Raw genomic sequence first — 20,312 nt, 5'->3', positions numbered from 1 at the left:
ACAGTTGGCGGACAAGACTCTGTCCAACACTGAATATCTGTTTGGAATCAGATATGGCCTAGGCAGGGACATAATTAAGGCTGAATGAGGCATTTCTTGAAATGTTTCCCTGTGTTTTTAACCAAGCAGAAAGTAAAGCCTTCGTTTTCCAATAGTTTTAGTGTGATCAGAAACAACACTCCAAAAATCTCTACCAAAACATCAGAGGAATGCCAACACACTCTTCATAAAAGGCAAAGTTGCTGAAAAGGGAACAGAGTAAAATATGCCTTTTTATTAATTCAAACTTCTTCTATGATTAGAATTGTAACTAGTTTTCCTCTACAAAACCAATTTTGCTTCATCTGCTGTTACTCATGTGAGGCTCCTTTCACAGAGGAGAAAAAAATTGGTGGGAATTTTGCATTGTGGCAGTGCATGAGATTGCATCTCCTTGGCGACACTTGCTGCCCTATTGTGGACTGCAGCTGCTGCTCCATTTTAAAAGTCTCTATCCTGCCCTTCCTCACATCCCTGCTGATTTTATTACTTTTGTTTCTCTCTGAAGAAAGAATAGTGCTACAGAATGCAGTAGGTTGGGAATGCATATATTCAGCACCACCTCTTAATTTGATCGCATTTTTCTTTAATTATCTGGACTCTCCAGCTCCAAAAATATCCTCAGAATTTATGCCATTAGACATGCAAATGCTTGTGCTGATTTTGCAAATAGGTTGACTAATAGGTTGAGGGGCTTTTAAATGGAAAAGGAATGAGCTCTAGGACAGCTGGAAGTACAGCTCACCCTGTTGCTGATCTGCCTGTGCCCTGGTCCTACTGGTGACTTGCTCTTGTGGTCTTGGGCATGTCCCTTCCTCTCTTCCTCTCTCAGCCCTCCAGGTTTAGGGCCTCGTTAAAATTATTTCTGTGGACTGAATTGTTTAAGCTGAAATGCACACTAAGATGAGAATCTGATTTGCAGACTGAAGAAATGATCATCACTAAGTGTGTTATGCAGGGCTGCTGTAAGAACTCATTGGGAAGGTGTTTTGAGAGGATGCTCTGGAAGAGCTACCTACTCTGGTATCATGATCAGGAGTCTTTATACCTTATAGAAAAAAGTGCAGTGTTGGCACCAGAATCTACACCAGTCACTCCTGCTTAGTATCTATCTTTTTCTATATATTATATTAATTTAGTCTTCAAGCAGGAGTAATTTTCTAAATGTTCATTTTTTAACCAGGAAAGAATTAACATTGTACAGTTGTACAACAGTGAGACAGAATGGTACAGCATCCTTTGGAATGTGAGACAGCACAGGAATGGCAGTCCCTAGGAATATTGCTTTAACAAATGCCTGTTGCACACTATCTTCACTTAAGGCAAGAATGTCAGACCAAATTCTGTCACCACAAGATATTGTGGGGCAGGAAAATAACACCCAGGATTCCTGACCAATGCAGATATAACCACGTAGATGGAGAGTTACAGTCTCAATTAAGTTGGAATATTTATGTTCAAATTCACTTTTTTTCCATATTTGTTAAACAGTAAGAGTTCCTGGATCTCTTATTTATTCAGGTAAGCAAAATAGGCAGAAAGTTGTGTGGACTAAAATTCTTGGTACCAAGATGTTCTGTGTAACAAACTTCACAGGACTGAAGCTCTTACGTTGTGTAGCTTTGCAAGAGTGTAACGTGAGGAAAACATGCCAGACACTACTGCACCCACAAGGAAACAGACCTTTGGAGCCTTTCAGGCTTGATTTGCTGACTAACAGAAGTATATGGATGTAAAGAGAGCAGGAAGCCATTTCCACACAGGTTTCTGTCAAGAGAGCAAGAGTGGGGAGCATGATGCAGTGTAAGCATCATACAGAATACATTAGCTCTGACTATAGATAAATGGGTTTTATTATTAGCGGTGTTACAGCTGTAATTGTCTTAAGACAGAAATGAGGCAAGGCTTCAGGATAAAGAAATCTCTTTCATTCGGTGTCCATACAGAGCAGCTTTCAGGTGCTTCCTCATACTTCTATAACAGCGTAGAACCATTACCCACTGCAGCAAGGGCTGGAGCCCTGGCAGCTGCTGGCTAGTAGTGAGGCCACCTTTCCTCCACAAAGAGGAGGAAACAGCAAATGGACAGGGTCAGGAGTCTTCCATGCTAAAGGAAACTGAAGCTCTTTGCTTGGAAAGCTGATAAAAGCCAGGATGTATGCTTTATTAAAATAATTTACATTTTAAAAAATTTAAAAATCTTAGGAGATTTTTGTTTAGAGTGGCTATGTAGTTTAGTGTAATTGGTTAAACAGTCTATCACCTCAAAATCATGTTGTTTGGTTTGGGAAATGCTATTTCCTGTTCTAGAAAATGACTGTTATCTTTTTCAATCACTAGCAAATCCCTGCTTTACTGACACCTTCCCCGTCTGGCTTTTCAACAGCTGATTAGTTGCAAACTACCATATAATGAAGTGGGAATCTTGCTGGCGCACAAAAACACGTGGAGTACTGTTTTCATGATACAAGAGGGAAAATATTCTGAACTCATTATCAATTTTGTTATATTAGACCTGAGATCACACTATGTTAATTCTCTCTCTTTCATTTTCTTTTTTTTTTTGTTTCAGCTTTTGCTCAGGAGTGTCACTTTATTGCAACTTTCAGAAGTGTCTGGATGCCTCTTTCAGTGAACTGATCTTTCTAAATGATCTATTTTAATACTATTCTTCCTTTCCTTAGCAATATTCACTATTTGATGCTACATTTAGTAATATGCTGAGAAAGAAAGTTTTAATAGCAAAGACAATTGGTCAGTGAGAACATGGCGATGGTATTTAACCTGGTTCCATGTTCTGTATAAAATATTCTAACCAGAAGAAGGAATCTTAGTCCTTTTTTTCTCATTTTCCTTTTAAAGAACTAGTGCATTTTTAAGTACATCTTAAATAAGTTTGTAATTTTTGGCATCTTAAGGTGCCAGAGCAGAGAAATGAACCATAAATGAGAAACATCAAAAGTAGCTTAGAAATTTTTTTAATATTAAAGCGATGAATCACAGGCCAAATTAACAAGTAAAGGAATCCGCCTATAATGAAATCTTTTTTTCTAACATAACACTTCATTATAAAGGGAGTTTTTCTATAATAGTAGCAAGTGTAATTACATTTTTATATATAATTAGGACATTATTATCATTTCACCATATCAAAGTTCATTATAAGACATCTCCAATGCATTTTTCATAGAGCAAAAATAAAAGGAGAACAGGGGTCCTTCAATTAGACTGGTATAAGGACATCCACAGAGACTGAGGGAAGCTGATCAAACAGCTTAGCCCAAAAGGGACCAGGTAGAGACTCAATGCTGCTCTGGCACCAGGAAGTTGTGTTTTTACACATCCTACTTGTTATTAATTATACTCTTCACCCTTTTCATCTACCACTACATTGTTTGAGAGACAAAAACGCTTTTAAATTTGTAAACTAACTGAACTGAATATGGAAGATATGAAATACCTGTATTCTATGAATTTGAGTCTTGAGATCTCCTCTACCATCTCATGCATGTGGCTGTTATGCCCAGGAAGGTACACCTCTGCCACCAGAAGGATGTTGCAGATGGAATGCGTGGGAGGTGATCCATTTTCTAGATTAGTTTCAAAGTGTTTCAGGTCTCTTTGTTTTCTAGTTTGAAAAACAATTGGGCCCTTTCCTCTTTCAAAAATTTCTTTCTTCCTGAGTAAGGTGAGGATTAAGGAGCTACTGAGAACTGGCACAAGGACAGTCAAATATCGTGTTAATTATTAGTTTGTCTATTCTTCAAACACTGATAAAACTATGCATGGTTTGATTATGCTTCACTTACTTTCCTACTCCTGTAGGATTTTGTTTGCTGATTCAGCTATACACACAAATCCCTGTATGCTTTTCTAATCAACATAATAGGTGTTTTCTCTTCCTCCTTCAAAATGCATGTTAAATCTCTCTGGCAGAGCTATGGGCTGAACAGTGTTTAATTTTGAATTAGCATTAGGCTGAGGGTATTACATCCCATTTATCTATTGGTCTAGAAGCAGGAGACAGGTAGCTTAAATCAGAAATTTAGTAGGAAATTGAGTATTTCTAGTCTTGTTTCAAGCAATATATTTTAGGCCTGCATTTTGGAGAACACTCCATTTCTGTGTCTGGCAAAGGCTGGAGGTGAAACCCCATCCCACACTGCCAACAGCCCTCACTGCCCACAGCCCTTCTGCTCACCTACCCCAAGCTGACAGGCAAATGCATCAGTCCTGCAGGGCTGAGAAGAAGCTCAAGCCTTTAGAGCAACAGCATAAGACAGGTATTGCATCCCTAAATTAAAACAGATGTTCTTATGTTTAATTTCTTCACTTTTTGACTTTTTCCTTTCTTCTCTCTCTTAGCAACTTTCATTAATTGTTTCCATTTATCTTGGGATTATCTCCTGTTTGCTTGTTTTCCTCTTCTCACTTCCTCTGGACTTAAAACCCTTCTACATAATCATCTATAGCCAGCTATATTATTCCCCCTGACTTAGCCAGATATCACCAGGATTTTTGTCCTATCCGGACAAAAGTTAAACTAGTTCAATTGTTAAAAAATGGGGTAGCATTTTTAGGGATCTGCCAGTTCTCTCCCAAGAGGAGAAAAGACTGAGAAGGCAACAAAGGGATGTCAAAATCTGCATATTACCTACGTACACACGTAGACAGCTTCTGTAAGTAACCACAGGTCTCCACTCACCTCACAGTTGTCTTTGAGGCTCTCTGTAACAGCATAAATGACTTTTGAAAGGCCTAGAAGGAAAAGAATGTGGGGGCCTCAGCTTCAAGTTGCATCTTTTAGTCTGACAAAAGGGCTGCTGAAGGCCATTGTAAAGCTTTTAAATTCCTGCTGCTTATTTCAAAAATACAGAGAAACTCCCTTCCTTATTTACTAAATCAGCAAAGACAAAATCATGAAAATATTGCCTGCTATGTAGTGCCATAGAGTGAGGTTTGGATGATTTAGGGAATTAAAAACCAGTGAACTAAATATATTGTATTTACTGAGGGACTTCTTTTAACTGCTCAAAAGAAGGAAAGCATGTCACTTCATCTTAACAGTACCTGGTAAAAATCAGGTAATTACCATTTTTAATGTATCAGAGCATATAGAGAGCCAGAAGTTACACAAATTTCCTATTTTATTAATCATATGAAGCTCAATTATTTTGTTGCACTTACAGCCAGGAAAACAATGGTGATGTGGAAAACTCCCAAGCTTCCTAAACTCCTGCTGTGTCTTCTCTCCACAACACTCTTTCCCTTGCAGAGTGGCTTCATTCTTTGAAAAAATAAAATACTAATTTTTAGAGGAAAAAAAAGACATAAAAATGATTTGGTAAGGAGCAAAAATGTGTGAAACCAACCGTGAGAGAAGATGAAATTTCTGCATCATTATATTCCTTTATTTCTGAGAGAGCAAGGCAACAGATGATGTTTATGATAAGTCTATGAACTTTTTGTAACTGTGTGATGTGAGGCTCTGCTGCAGCCTGGGCAGCTGAAAGCCAAATAATCCCATTTATGTAATGCTGCTCCTCACTGCAGGGCCCATTGCCCCAGGTTCATCAAAGCACTGGCCATGGCTGGAGGATTTCAGCTTGGAATGATCCTTGCCTGGAAAGCCCAGAGAATGAGCAAAGTAGGCTCTTGTCTGTTTGAAAGACTGTAGATGTACCCATAACCACTCACCACTGCAGAGCCTGACATTCAAAGCATTTATGCAGCAGCTGTTTGGCCTTTGGCCTTTTTTATGAAAGATTTTTTTTGCACTCACATAGGTACCTGGTGGCAGCACTGTGAATTTCTTGCGCAGGGGTGCTGAGCTAGAGGAAATCAAATCTCAAAGACCTCAGTAAGATGCTGAGAGTCCCGTTTCTTGCACTGAAACTTTTAACACTTAGACTTCTACCTGATATAATTTGAGTTTAGTTTTCTGTGACAATGAGCATTGACACAACTCTTAGCTGCAGCTGGGAGAGGCCAATATCTTTTAGACAAAGAAGGGGCATAGGAGGAGAACAGCAAGAGAAAATATAGACCTGGGCATCCAAAATGCAAGGGACCTAAAATGAAGACCAATAAAAACATTTAGGCAAAACTTCTGTCTTGGTTTTTCCTCTCTGTAAAGTAAGGATGTTAATAGCTACGTCCCTCAAAAACTGATTTTTGGAATTTTAGTATTTATTAAAGTCCTGAAGAAATCTTGTCTCTTTAATTAAATTCTTGGGAAGAAAATGAGTTTGGAGTTAACATGATTCTGTCTGTCTTTCCTTTTTCTAGAGAGATATTCCTGTCCCCAGTAAAAGGTCCATATTGCACTTTCAATGTGGCACGTAGGAAAACAACTTGAAATATTGCCTAGGGGAGCTTCTCATACACAAATATTAACACACATCTCCACAAACTTAGGCAGGTATCCATGATTTTTTTTTTTATACTTACATCATATTCTGGAATTTTTCTTTATGACCAAGAGTTTTAGAAAAAAATTTATTTCAACAAGTGTGATTGTCTTGAGCTTGATGAACTTTTCGTGAATCTTGATTTGGAGGTACAAGCCTGTAGTTCTTCCTATAGCCACAACTCCTGATGTATCCACCCTCAAGAGCTACTCTGTGCAGGGAAGGTAGGATGGATATGGGAAAGGAGCAGTGTAGAGCACCATCATTGTTTTGTCCACTAGTTGAAACTTACTTTTGATATCAGTTTCTGTCAATTCAATTTCCATTGCATTCTTTCTTTTACTGGTCGTGGTCTTTAGGCAGTCTCAAGTTCAAGCGACTTCTGTTTTTTGGAGGCGAGAAGGTAGCTTTTAAAATCATTAAGGCCAGAAATATCCCCTACTGTTGGCATTCTCCTTTCCTAGGAATACATTTCATCATGAACTGATTGTTTTAAAGTTGACAATAACGTGTTTCTTGTGATTGTTTCTCTTGGGGTGCCCTCTTCTTCCTCTTGCTGCCCAGTACAGCCAATCCACCAGTGCACAGACAATGAGGCATTTCTCAGAAGATTCCCAAACATGCTGCAAATGCACTGGCAATTGTTGTATTCTATGAATCCTCACCCAGGTTTTGACCACCTGAATCACTCTACAAGTGCAGGGTATGCATTGCCTCAACTATTATAATAGGACAAACAATCCAAAACACAGAAGAAGAAATAAAATTAGTCAAAGCAAAATACTCACCTTGGAACAAAGCTATTAAAAGATTACTGAAGAGGTATGGCAGCTGGTGTGGGGTCAGTAACTCTGACCGAGGAAGCTGTGACCGGTCCGGAGAGATGGTCCCAAAAGAGATCGTCTTCCCGAGGCCTGGTGTCTTCCCTCAGCTGCTGGCCAGGAGGGCCCGTGCAGAAGCTGTCAGCTCTTTAGTGATTGTCAGCTCGTGATTTCAGCTCAGCTCCGCAGGGCAGCCTCCAGGCCAGACCAGGGAGAGAGAGAGACGAGAGGCTCGTGTGGCTGGTTCTGCACGAGGTAGCTTTATTGGTCCGTACTCCGGAGAAGGGGAGCCAGGGACGAGCTCTCTCTGCCCTCGCAGGGGCAGGGGGGTAGCTTTATAGGGATCCAGGGGGTGGGTGTCAGAGGGTAAAGGCCAATGGGTTACAAAGGATCTGTGTAGGGTCTCCCAGAAGATTCTGGGTCTGTCTTCTCGCTGTAACTCAAGAGTAGCTGCCTTCCATGGGGGGATCCTGCTGGGAGATTGCTCAATCTCTTTATCTCAGCAGACGTCCCTCCAGGGCAGTAGCTTCGCATACCCTACAAAGAGGTACTTCAAGGACTGTAATATACTACAGCTAAATAAAATGATTCACCAGATGCATTAAATGTTATCAGTATAAGCAAGTGGAAAAACTCAGTGAGGAGACACTGTCCTTGATTTGGATAAGCATCATCACATCTGGTGAAAAAATGACAAAATCCATTTGCATAGAGCAATTCATTTATATAGGATGATACTGAGATAAGATCAGTAACAGATGCCTGTAATTGAGGAAATCATATCTGAATTGACTGGGAAAGCACAGACTGTCTCACAAGCAGGCAATTTTGCATTAAGCAAGCAATTCTTTACCTTAATCTCCACACTGCAGAGTATAAATGGAAGGCTGAGAGACAATGTGGATTAAATTTTCTGTAGAAGAATATTAATGCTGCCAGCCAAATGTGCTAAGAAGGCTCCTTGAGACAAGTATCCTGGTGATCAGCATGCTCAGGTCGAATAATTTGAAGTTAGGGGAAACTCAAGGTAGATCATGTCTGCAACATCCTTTTGTTTCCATGAGCAAGCTAGGGAAACATAACAAAAATAAGGGAAAAACAAGAGAAGAAATGACTGCCAACAGTGTTATGCGGGGGTCACTTGCTCTCTGTTATAAGTATTCCCTAAACCTGGAAAGGCTAAAGGAACATGACAGCCACCCACACCTGAAGTACGCCTCCTTCCTAGTGAGGAAAAGCAGACTGAGAGACTTTTAATATCCATAAGTTTTCTGAACTAAATTGCTCCCAATCATTTAAGGTGTGGGTTGAACAAAGATGCAATGTGGACACAACTGCTTCAGGTTGGTGCATGCTGTATGTCACCCTGGAGCAGGTGACTGGCTGTTCCATGCACAAATGCTGGATTCAGAAGGTAGGGACAGACGAAAAATATGATGCCAATGAGAAAGTGTCTGGAACATTGCTACTCCAAAAACAACACCAGGCAGCTTTCATATCAAAACTGCTGTCATCAACGGAATGCAAATTATGAAAGTAATGAATTGGCTTTTTTAATACAAAATTTGGTCAGTTCAATTTTGTTGTTTGACGATTGCAAATCAATTTGAAAATGAGTGTGACTGTCAGAACTTTTCTTAAAACCAGTAGCAGGTGGCATCAAAATGCTTTCAATGCATCAGTTGAAATACCTATGTTACCTTCGTGCCCCAATTTCGATTAATCCAACAAGGAAAAGATTATGAAAAAAGCAGAATTACAATATTGTAGTAAAATATGTCAAAAATTTTCCATCTGCGAGAAATACAAAAAATGTGTGAAGTCTCCAAATATGTCAACAGACAGTTTTAAAAGCAGCTGGAAACTTCCAAAGATGAAAGCAAAATAAACTAAATGTTTGTTGATCTGTCAGTCTGGCCAAACATCAGGAGCAAAGGACCCCACGTACACAGTGAGCTGAGAGAATAAAAATTATCCTGGAAGCTCCTTCTAATACCCAGGCCATTGAAAACCTGATCTCTGAAAAACAAAAACAGCTCTCAGATAGAAGTGTGAGTGCTCTGGAGTCAGCACATGCTGGCCAGACATCACCCAGGTTAGCAGTGTCCCGAGAAGGGAGCCTTCCCATTACCAAAGCAAAAGCTGCCAAGTCTGTGTTTCTTTCTGCGGTCCAACGCATAAGACAAATATGACAGCAGAAAAAAGAGGAATCAGACACAAAGTGTGTGAGGTGTTTATCTAAAAAGGAGGACTGGACAGATTATTTCACTGTCTCTTTGCAGCCTTGCCTTCAGTAAGAAATGTTTGGTTCTCCACTGTAAAAGTGTTTGTGTATATTTTATTGTAACTGTAGATTTGTAATTATTGTCATCCATGGAGCCAAGCTGACATTTCCTAATTACATTTTTTTCCCCCCGTTATCTGAACAAGTGTGGCAGTGCTGTTTAGATTAGGTTTGCTCTGTTTCACGAGGATATTTTAGAACAATGTGATTATGCATAGTTGCACCTAGCTACTACTATCATGACAAGTACAGAAGTTAAATTATGAAGCAAACGTAAGCTTTGAAGAAATTTTTATTTAATCTGTATTCCCCTGTTTCATCTGCTCATCCATCCAGCACAATCTGCATCATTATTAACCACACCATATTTCTAAAAAAGGAGTATAAAAAGTAAGACATCTGTGTTATAGCATTAATATATTCAAAGGTTTTTACTTTCATCTTCCAGGCATTAACACTATGTAAGTGCAATGTAGGCGCAACTTACAGCATCGAAGAGATACCACGGGAAAAACATACTTAGTGTCAAAAAAGAAGGAAAAGAAGATACAAGTAGACCGAGTATTATGTAAAAAGAGGACTTTTATTCATAAATAGAGCACTTTTGCCTATTGCTCCTATATACATTTATTTCTAATTGCTACCACAATTTTTAAGGCACTGAGGCAAGCCTCCAGCAGTGTGCTGAAGGTGTGTTTGTGCTGTTATGCCCTCTGGCTTTGCTGCCAGCCTATTCCCTTAGATCAGAGCCAGAAGGCAGACTGTTTTCGAATACCGATCACCTCACCCGGACCTAATCCTTTGAGTTCTCTTTGGCATCTATTCCTTCTGCCAGTTTCCTCTTCTGTTCCTCTCTTTTCTTCTGAAGTTGACAACAAAGACATCCTCAGGGCCCTCCTTGATGTAAGACCACTCTTGATGTTGTTACAGTGTGGTTTTTTTTTTTTTTTGTACCCTAAAGTTGTGCTACTTTTATATTCAGCTAGCACAATATTTGCACACCAGAAGATAAAGAAAATGAGAATATGTTACACAGAATGATAGTTTCTTTTTTTATTCGTACACCTAGGTCCTTTCAGTGGAAACCTTTCTTTTCTTTTTCTGTCATTCATCTACATACCTGATCAAGAACCTAAAGGTATCTTTTTCCAGGCTGTGCTGCTTATATACCTTAAATTGGCCTGACCTGCCACTTTTAATTTTAAAAAGATGGCTGTATGGGATGTGGATGAATATGGAATTTCTATGAAGCACAAAACTTTTGAACGGTTCCTGTCCTCTGTGATAGTGAGTTTTAAAAGGGAAATCTCCAAAGAGCTAATTAGTAGACAAGTAGAGCTCAGGCTGAACAAAGCTGAAAAGATAGCAGATAACTAAAAGGACCTGGCCATAGCTGACAAAAATCAAAGCACTGACAGAGAGCTGGCAGTAACCTTGGGCTGCTAACTGACAGGGACAATAAAAAAAGCCTGTGAGTCTGGCACAGAGTGACAGCCACAACCAGAGGCTCTCTGAAGTGCCTGAAACCTCAACCAAAACGAAGATATAATCTTCTGCCTGGCAGCACCATACATTTTCCCTCCCATTCCAAACTGGGCAAATTAGAGCTTGTCTAAATAATTCTGCTGCATGAGTGCAAGCCAAGAATGGAAACATCCAAGACTCGTGTGCAAAGTTTAGTGGCAAACCTATGGTCTGAGGGGACAAGTCTGCAAAAAATGTAAGTTTGACTGGGGGGCAGTGAAGGTTTCTTTGCTTACTCTGACACTTTTGCTGGAGCAGCCACAGTTGCTTGTTTCTTACCCTCTGTAAACCTTCATGAGATAAACATTTTGCAGAACCTATGAAAGACATTTAGTCACCATATGCTCCCTGAAATGTAATATAAAATGGAAAACAAAATTAGCTTCTCTGCAGTTGGTGGGGCAGGGGGAATGCTCATTGCTGCATCATGTTCATAGAAGAAAATTTGCTCGATCTGATTCTAGAAGTCACTTAATAAATGGTGGCAAGGCTTTGCATTTGTATGCCCTCACTGATTATAAACATTTGCACACTGTGATCAACAACCTGTGAAACCCTGTTCAGCAAATGATCCCTCACAAACTAAAATATCAAGGAAGTGCACACATTGGACCAGCAACCGTGCAAATGAGTTGTACGAGAAAAGCCATGGAGATAATTTCAAGAGAGAGAAGAGATGGTAACTGCAAGGAAACTAAGGCTGCAGAGACCATTTGTTGCTTCTAGGAGTATTAAGTTTAAGACAGAGATTTCTAAAACTTGATTTTCATATCTTGGTGTTTTACCTGCAACCAAGTGGTCTTCCATAGAGTGAAACCACGACAGACCATTTTCAAAAGTGGCCAGTTCCTTTTATCCTAAATGCTACAGTGGGCATACTGTACATCAACAACCCCCCTGAGTCTTTGATAATTGCAACACAATTGCTTGGGAAATCTCTCTTGTTTTCTGGAAGGAATGGAGATGATTTCAGTACTAAAGAAGAGCTGAAATTTTCTTTATGGACTCCACAAAATCTTGACAGCTCTTAACAGTCCTTGATTTACCCAGTCCTAAACTTGTCACTGTGGCCCACTCTCTTGGATATGTATGTTTAACTTGATCTTTCAGCTAAAAGCTCAGTTATGAAATGTCATGCATGTGTTTGAAGCATTAAGTAAGGCTTAGAAGTAATATACGTCCCAGATATGCAAGAAAAACTCATATACCTAAGTATTATTATTTCAATTTGCTTAAAAGCTTAAAAACTTCTAAGTCCCTTTTTCAAAATTAAGACTGCTGTTCAATAGTTTCCTCTATCTGCAAACCAAAGCAAATCCCAACTCTTATAGAAATTGGCTTGCAGCTTCTCAACCTCATAAAAGAGAGAACCTTTTGCTTATACTTGTAATATACCTTATTATAACTGTGATTTTACAGCTTCAAGAATGGGAAATTCTTTTATTTAGAATTGTTGAATATTAATGTTTTTGTAAATGTCACTCTTTCTCCTTGTCATCTATTTTCATTCTCAGTTTCATGAAACCAAAATACCCTTTGACTATGCTGCATTTCTCCTTCTTCTGAACCATGTTCTTCCCTCTTAGTCTTTGGCCTGAGCTGTCCCTGTAAGACTCCTTTTCCCCTTCTTTTATGCTATGTGTCTTACAATCTCTTTTCAAGCCTTCGAGTTCTACTTCATGGCTCCCACTTTCTTCTCTGCAAGTGTTCCTTATTCCTTGTGTACATATATTTCATTTGCACCCCCTGCACAGGATACATTTCCCTTGCCTTTCCCTCAGAAAGTAACTTTACTCTTCCAAGTATTTACTCTTTATTCATTTTTAGACACAACTCTGTAAACACATGTGAACCAGAACGGCATGAAAGGGCCAGCAACAATATGGCCATCCCCTTTCTTTCTCAAACTGCAGTGTTTTCCTCTGTTTTACTGCACTGTGTTAGCAACTGCCCTCCCCTTACAAAAAAGTTCACAGCTTCATCCTCTGTTCTTACAGTTGATACAGCCGAAGAGAAAAGCTTTTACAGTCTGTTTTTGCTAATCTTTGTGCTTTAGTTCCTCAGTGGCTAAAGGGCTGGTACAGGTTAACATGCTAACACGTTTATACACTAAAACCCTTGTAAATTGCTTTTGGAAGGTAACACTGTACTGCATTATACTCAATGCATTCAAAATGAATGCAGTTTGTAAGGGTGACATTCATTTCTGGTAGCAACTGAAACAAAATTGGACCAGTTTAACTGAGATTGACATTAATATATCACTGAGCAGTTAGTTATATCACATGAATTAGATATTACAAATTCAAGAATCATTTGTTATGCTTTTAATACAAATTTTCCTGACATAAGTGAGATAGAGATAAATCGCCAGTCACAAAGATGTCATTTGGTCTCTTGGGGCTATATTGATGATTCCTGCTGAGAAACTGTAGCAGCAGTGTACCATGCAATAACATGTGGAACAGGCATCCACGGTTTTTGTAGGGGTCTTTTGTGATTGGTTTCTCTCTTTTTAGTATTGATTTTTATGAGGAGCATGTGAGAGGGTGTGTGTGTGTGCGCACGTGTATATTGGCAGAAGAAACTCTATCGAGAAACTCTGCAGTCTCCTCCATTTAACTAACATTAAAAGAAATGTCATAATGTAATGATGAGTTCTACTTTGTTACTTCTGTCAGTGGCAGGAGAACAACTCTAAGTAATGAGGTTTTATTTTGGGTGTTAACTCAGATAAATCTCTATTTCTCTTCTCTCTGAACTACCTTGCACAGCCCTTCTGGATGTCAGCATACTCACTGTTCCAATAATTACCTTCAAACTGTCAATACCTAAAAAAAAAGTTAATGTTTATTGTTCGCATGTCACATTCCATTTTTGTAGATAGCTTCATGTATTGCTGTGTATTATTACATTATATTGAACTGCTCAAAATCTTTTCTCCCTGAGGTTTGTGAGAAATTAGGAAGAAATTCAGAAATGCTGCCTTGTTCTGTTTTCAGGCAAAAATTCAGAAATGACAGAATTTTCTCTTGGGTAAATATCTAAGCAAAAGTATCTTATGTGTAATCCTTCTCAAGTACAGCTTGGTGACTCTGGGTCTTGTGGGCAGCACTTGTGGCCAGGGAGCATTCCTGGTACTTGGATGCAGCAGGTAGGGGCTGTTTGTCTACACGTGTAGGTAACACCAGCAGGTGTTGTTCTTGCAGTACACAGGCTTCATTTCCCTAAACAAAAGTATCCATGGTTCAAAAGATGTTCGATGAACATCGTGCCCATATAGAAACATCCAAATGGAGATGTGCATTACAGATCAGCCCTTTTTATTTCTTGTATCCTTCTTGTGAGTCCTTCTGTCAGGCTGCTTTTTCCCTGGGCCTGCAGAGCGGCAGTGTGGCCTCTCTGAGGCTCTCTGTGCACACAGAACCCGTTGCATTGATGAATAACTCGATGCTGCTGTGAGCCTGCGAGGACTGGGGCCTCGTGGGCCTCATCTGACTCTTCTGAAACTACTTGTACATTCCAGTGATGTAAATGAAAGAGCCCCTCTTACAGCAGCAAGAAGCTTGAAGTGCCTTTTCTTTTCATTTGCACATTCCTTGAATGCTGTCTGAAATGACCAACAGCAGAATGTAAAAAAAAAATGAAAGCTGGAGCTCCTTCTGCCAATGCAATCCCAAATCATCTGTTACGGCAGGACTGAATATTTACTGAAGAAACATAGTCACAAAATTAAATTAATATGAGTGCCGCCAACACAGCCTCGCAGAGGAAATGTGGAGAAATCTAAAAATCTCTTTTCTCCCAGTCATACTACACTGCACATCCTTCTGTAGTTTTTTCTTTATACATATAATAAAGCTATCAGACACTGCATGCATACTTTGGTCCACCATACAGAGATTTTCCAGGCCTATCTTTAAGCAGCACCTACAAGGGATTATTTTGTGTATATCTGGTTTGTGAGAACTGTGTCTAAAAAATGAATACAAAATTTTCTCTTGTTGTTATAATTTTGAAGTAGTTACTGTGGCATTAGGAAAATATGATCTTTTTCAGTCTTTTCACTAAAAGAATTTCCTTTCTTCTTCACCAAAAATTTTATTTTAAAAAAAATCTTTTATTTTAATGAAAATCAATAAAACCCATATCACAACTATTGCTGTTAAGTGCATTTTAGGGAGACTCTAATGGTTGCTAGTGTTCTGCTTTTTATTATGAGGAAATGGCTTCTGGTAAAATACACCTGATGGAAAAGACATATTTTTGCTGGAAATGTATGCAAAATGTTATTTTCCCTATTTTTTATGGACAAATAGTAATATTTGGAGCCAAGAGTGGTTTCTTCCTTCATTCATTTGGCAAAGAGAAACACAAATTTTCCTTTTGGAGATTCATCTCCCCACTGTTATGCATTCAGGCTGAGCTAAATCTGATGTCGCTTTATGTCACACAGGATGTGTGTGCCTGCTTGCTGTGGTGGGATTGCAGTTGCTTCCAGATCGTTTCCAAACACAGGAGTTTTATGGTTTGAGTTACTGATTAAAGGTCACTTCTCTATTTGTATTCTACTTTGACACTTCAGGTGAGATGAAATTCTTGAATTATAAAGATATTTAGGCAGCTATGAATTGTGCTGAGCAGTGAGAGCTCAAGAGTTCAGCTCCCTGCTGACTGAAGAAGTCCCAGGTTGTTCCCCTAAGAAGCTTCAAGGGCTGATTTTTAGAAGAGACTTTGTTGAGACCAAAACCTGTAGTTTTGAAGCAGTCTTTTAATTGACAGTGGTTCCATTAGTCCAATGTATTTTAATACCATACATGATTTTAATCTCATAAGCATATTTTATAAATCAAAAGGTAGATGTTCTATTGTATTTAAAGCCATTAAAGAGAATACTAACACTATTTAAAAGAGCCAAATAGCATATGGGGATAAGTATGAAATAAAAATGGGATTACACAATAACCTCTTCACACTAAAAATCTTACTCATGTGAAAAAATGTTAATTGCAATTAAGTGTAAACTACAATTAAGTATCAACATTCCCTATTCTTGTCTGTTTACAGACTGCAGTGAAACGATTTCTGAAATGGATCTGGCCTAGTGACACTCACTTACCTGTGCCTGATGATTTGAAATTATGCTTCTGTTCTCAGGTCACCACAGTCTCATGGGGTGCTGGGCTGAATTACTCTGTGACTATCAGAGGTCTCACTCTGTGGGGATGATACCTCCTTCCTCCTTGCCTTCCCCCAGGATCCATCAGATGAAAATTGATGGGAGGGTGACACATAGCTTAGGCAAAATTATCTTCAAATCATATAATTTAAATCCACTTTGTGCATTTTCATTTTTCATTTTCATTTCCATTCAAATTCTTAAATATTGTCTCATCACAAGTTTCTCCATTTCATTGGGGGGAGAAGAGGGGGGAAGCTGTGTGTGCACATCCAAATAGCTGTCAGAAAGATATTTGCCAGAATTTCAGTGAGCACACTAGTTGTTCATATAACTGCAAAGCTGCAGTTTAGCTTAACTAAAGTTGTCTTCCCTTTCTTTCCCCAAATTACCCTACATGTATAAAGCAAACACAGGGGAAGTCTCACAATAATTCAGGGAAGTGTTTGCTTTACTCCAGTGCAAGGGAGACAAAAATATGCTCTGAAGAGTCTAACTCTACACTTGGTTGGTATTATGGCTTTTGGATGCACAAACCAGGTGTGTTAACTTGACTCTGCTGCTGTGTAATGCTAAAACATTGTGTTGCTTCTGCATAGAAGTTCTTAGTGTGCTCAGTCTTGTGGCACTGAGCACCAGTAAAATCTACGAAATATCTCATAAATCAGATAGAAAAAGCAAACAGTTAAGTACCAAAGCTGCATAGCAGTACATGTGGCTTTTAAAAGCTATTTATTGTCTGTCTTTCCAACTGTAAAGTGCATGCTAAGGGCATTTGATTGTAGTTACCTGTTGCTAACTGCTCCATGTTAGTGGGAAAGAAAAGAAACCTGCTGCAGCTTTTTAATAATTTTGCAGGTCTACAAAGACAAGAAAACAACATTTTTAGATTGAGCAGAAGCAATAGGGAACACAGGAGTTGCAGTTCACTTTTTTGCTATGTTTTTATTAACATTTATTATAAGGGTGATATATTTTTATATTCTGATTCTTGTGATCTTCAAAGTAAAGCTTTCAGTAGTTATAGGCCCACAAAGATTTTTAAAAAAAGACACATATTAGGGTGGGCAGTTTGTTTTTTTTCATTTGCAAAGTGGCTGTTCCATTTCAATTAGGCTAACTCAAAGAGTAACGCGAATTAAATCTGGAAAGGCACCCCAACTAGGTAGAACACTTCTCAATCTTTAAGAGTGTATGAATTATGATAGCCTTGGGCTAATAATTTTGCAAGATTTATAGCCATTGCATATTCAGTTGCTGACTGTCAACTTTGCCAGGGAATAGAAAGACCAACATGATGAAAGAATCTGCTGCTGCCAGTGGCTTTCCTCCACTACCCTCAAAAACATACCTCATGATGAGAAGTCAGAAAAACACAGAAGAGCACAGGTACCAAAAATGCTTTGAGTGAAAGTTCTTTGCATCTTTCTAAGAACCAGACCAAAGGTCTACTCCAAATGACCCTGTCTAACAATTCGAACATCTTGTATGTTATAAAAATCACACAATATAAAATACAGACCACCAAGAGTTGATGGGTTGGTTTTCATCAAAGGTGTGTTACAGTGCTCCTCTACCTCTTGTAGAGACACAAGAGAATTCAGCCCAAAAGTCTTGGCAAAATGTTGACTCAAACATTCTGCCCTCCACTGAGACAATAATAGTGATATCCCCTTGATCTGACAGATACCTTTAACAAAAAAAACGTGTTTATTTTCCACCGAGTTTGTGTTTATTTACCACAGGCAATGCATCAGCAGTCTAATGGTCAATAAGAAAACCTGGATTATAATTTGAAGACTTGAGTCAAAAATATGCTTCTTACCATGTTGTAAAATTTGCCTGGGAGGACAACCATGCCAGCAAACTCATAAAAGAATGTACAAACATGTAAATATTATTGTATGCTGTAATGATTATGGCAAAACTTTAATTCCCTAAAATAATGACTTTGCAGTCAGGCTATGCTTTACTTATAGACTTAGCTTGCTTATTTTGTTTTGTTTTGAATGACTACCTGTTTCTTATTTTAATTAGTCACATTCTCCACTAGTGATTCCCTAACAGCACTAGACAAGCGAAGCTTCTTTATATCCACAAATAATCCAACAAAAATTGCTTCACAGCCATAAACACTATTTATTCATCTCCATCCTTCCAACAGATCTACAAACCCTTAGTGATAGTTGCAAACAAGCTGTATAAAGCAGAGACACAATGGCACCTGCCACTCTGAAAGCTGTTGAGTTGAAAATCACTCTTCCATCAGTTCCTACGTATTCCACAAATAGTCTCCCCAAAAATCAACCCCAATACAAACACCGCAAAACATGCAATTTGAGGGAGATTTTTAAGACATAAAGCAAGAAGTGTAATATTAAAATAAGACAGATTGTTCTTTTCATCTTCATATAATGAACATTATGAACAATACAATGTACAAGCATTATTAATTCCATAGCCAAGTTTATCTCTGTTTGGTTAATAATTTTGTGTGATATGTTGTTAAAACCTTTTATCAAGATCAGGGAATTCAACCTTGCTCATAGTCCTATCATAACTCCTCAGTATGAGATGGAGTAAATTGTCTTGTACTTCAGTTCTTTATCAATGAATGGGAGTAATGGTGCATTTCACAGCAAACAGATGTTGGTGAAAATGTATTGGTAAGCCTGATACTCACAGGCTCAAAGCATGTGCTTTAAAAAACTCACTTCTTTGCTGGTGCTGGTCATTCTGGGAAAGGGTGAGTAACAAATGGTGTCCTTTGTTTTTAAATTGATTGAGAGAGTTTTAAAAAAATGTGAACTGGAGGGCAGGGAAATTTCTAAGTTGCAAGACTTATGAAAACAATAATTATTAAAGAGTGAATGGTAAATATAATTGCTCAAAGGAAACTGAGGTCAGCTGCTTTCCTAAAATTAATCTGTGCTTTTTAATATCAACTACACATTGGTCTAACCTATCTGAATTCAGATTAGGTTAGCTATAAGGGAGGGTTTCAATTACTAGAAGATTGTTGTAATTAAACCTGCAATGGATAAGCAATTTTTAAAGATAGTAAACGACCCCTTCCCTGATATCGCTGCAAGCAATTCCTGCTGGTGAAAAGGGATGTATGCTCCTTGTCATTCTTTTCTGAGAAATCATTTATTCTTAAGCAGTAGTGAAAATAAATGCAGTCTCCTACAGCCAGGTATACTGAGCATCAGGCAATTGTATCCCAAAGATTGCAGATAGAAACTGACAAATTTTTGAAGATATAACAACTGCCTTTTAAAGGCTCACTTAAGTGTTGATAAAAAAAAAAGGCACATCTAAATAACCTAGTTGATGCAACTAAAGATTAGGGACACAGCTAAAGTCACTCTTGGGACCGATTATTAGCAATACTGAAAAGAAAAGAAAATATTACAGGCTTTTGGAAGAAGATCAGTTCAGTAAAATGGACATGAACCTAACAGAGATGTCAGAGTTTCAGAGCTATTTTCAGAGAGGACTATTAAAGCTGTTTTCACCAATAACATCAGATAATGTACCCTCTTGTAAACCAGACAGATTACTTGCACATGTGCCAAGAATGCACTGAGATTAGGAAGTGACCAAAATAGAATGAGGGGAGTTGGATATTTCTTGTCTTGGTTACTGCAGAGATGCCTCTGTGTGTGTTAAAATAAATAGATTAAATTAATTGCTCCATTCACACATATTTATGCATTCTGTCTAGCATGGGTGCCTTTCTCATCCACTGAAAGGTGTTGCCTAGACTTGGGATACCTTGGGATTCAGGCATAACTGATTCAAGTTGGAATAGTAACATCTATTTCTCTGAAGTGTTCTTATGTATTTACAAATAAAATGAAAGTTCTTATCCAAGTCCTACAGATGAGGAAACTAAGACACTGAATGTTATGTGATTAGAGTAAGCTTGTCCTGAAAGCTAAGGGACAGGATCCCCCAAACTAGGTGCTGCTGCCCCCCGGTCATGTTGATGCCCCTTAGGCCAGGACTGCATATATGAGGTGACAAATGTCATATTTTTTCTGATGTATGGGA

Source organism: Corvus kubaryi, unplaced genomic scaffold, assembly GCF_017639235.1.
Source record: "Corvus kubaryi isolate FWS band 111438036 unplaced genomic scaffold, C.kubaryi_AGA036_p1.0 71, whole genome shotgun sequence".
In the NCBI taxonomy this organism is placed as follows: domain Eukaryota; kingdom Metazoa; phylum Chordata; class Aves; order Passeriformes; family Corvidae; genus Corvus; species Corvus kubaryi.
Note: the sequence above shows the minus strand (reverse complement) of the source record.